Consider the following 1,631-nt stretch of genomic DNA (forward strand, 5'->3'; position numbering starts at 1 on the left):
TCATCTCCGTATATTAAGGTGGACTGTTTTGGACTTTATACCCAGAAAATCCTTTCGTTTGAGTACCTGGATTTGTGTTCTACCAAGTAACCAGGGGACAGGAGTCTTGGGTACTCTATCGAATGCTGCCTACCTAGAGGTCATTTTCATTGCAGAGGTTAACAGTGGTAGGCATGCCCCAGCCACTCAGTTCCTGCTGGGAGACAGAGACAGTTGCTGTGTTTCCCACGTCCTGCCTCTTGGGCTTATGGTGCTTCCTTGGTTCCTATCATTCCCAAGTTTAGTCTCCCAGCCTGTCATCAAATCTTATAACTCCTAATATAAACAAATAAAATCTCCATGTACCAGATATTAGCCCAAACTGCATTCTGTTGCAATCAAGAAACCTGACTGTCTCAAGCTCCAGAAGATGCCCAGCAATCCACCACAAAACAGGGATTCTTGTGGAAGGGAGAGTGTGATAGGGCAGGAAAAATCCATGGGCCGCTTTGCCAAACCAGACACCCCCATCCCCATAAATCTGACATGCTGGTTTAAAATACCAGAGTTCTACTAAACCATAGAAAAGCAACGACTATTTAATGTTTTAAATATGGGAACGCTTCACAAATTTGTGTGTCAGCCTTGCACAAGGGTCCTGCCAATCTCCTGTATTCTTTCATTTATTTAATTTTTTTAAGATTTTATTTATTTAACACAGAGAGAGAGGGAGGGAGTGCACAAGCAGGGGGAGCAGTAGAGGGAGAAGTAGGCTCCCCACTGAGCAGGGAGCCCGATGAGGGACTTGATCCCCGGACCCTGAGATCATGACCTGAGCTGAAGGCAGGCGACTCTTAACTGACTGAGCCACCCAAGAGCCCCTGTATTCTTTCATTCAAACAAAAGTAGTCAGTGGTCTATATGGTAAAAAAATAAAGTGGTCAGACTGAACAAAGACACGTTCTAATTTTTGTGTAAGGAATGAACTAGACAGAAGCTGAAATTAAACAATCTGACACTCGTTGGAAAGTGAAAAATCTGTTAAAAAATCTTTTGACCTCATATAGTTGTTGTACTAAATTTAAATTCATGTTTTCCTAAAGTGAACAAATTCTTCCCAAAGACTCAGCCAGACAACACACACCTTGAGGTTCAGGTTTCGCACCAGAGCTTATGAGCATGGTCACCTTTCAGTGTAAGAGCTAATATGCGCAGGGTTGCTAAAGCGGCTTCCATGGAAGCTTTTATGTATCAACACAGCCCTTTCCAGTTCAAAGTTTCTGCCCCGGGATTTCTGTGTTCTGTGGGGCGAAAAGACTTGGTCAATTCATTTGAATCTGGTCACAAGAGCCCAATCTGTTACCTTCCAACCTAGGTTTTTCTGACCCTAGACAAATCCAAAAGTATAACTGCCCCAGACTAGACAGGGTGATTGGCCTAGGTACCAGTGGTTAAACAGTGCACACTGCATAGAAAAGGGGAGACAAAGCCACCCCCTCTCGCCCTGAACCTTGATTTTGTTTATAGATGGCAACATTTATGTGGAAAAATGTGTTAGCGCCAGCCTCCTTGAGCAGCACTGGGGTAGCTCTTTCCCCCTTTGTTGAACTGAGCTTGGAAAAAGCACCTCGGAGTGAGGAATGGCTGGCACT

At 44.3% G+C, this 1,631-nt stretch overlaps 1 pseudogene; it reads right to left on the reverse strand.

Moving 5' to 3' along the window:
* Positions 1–587: 587 nt before the first annotated feature.
* LOC123836658 (U6 spliceosomal RNA) lies at positions 588–687 on the reverse strand (annotated as a pseudogene).
* Positions 688–1,631: the final 944 nt, after the last annotated feature.

This window comes from Mirounga angustirostris, unplaced genomic scaffold, assembly GCF_029215605.1.
Source record: "Mirounga angustirostris isolate CCGP_5_RB_7025 unplaced genomic scaffold, mMirAng1.0.hap1 SCAF_7, whole genome shotgun sequence".
Taxonomy (NCBI): domain Eukaryota; kingdom Metazoa; phylum Chordata; class Mammalia; order Carnivora; family Phocidae; genus Mirounga; species Mirounga angustirostris.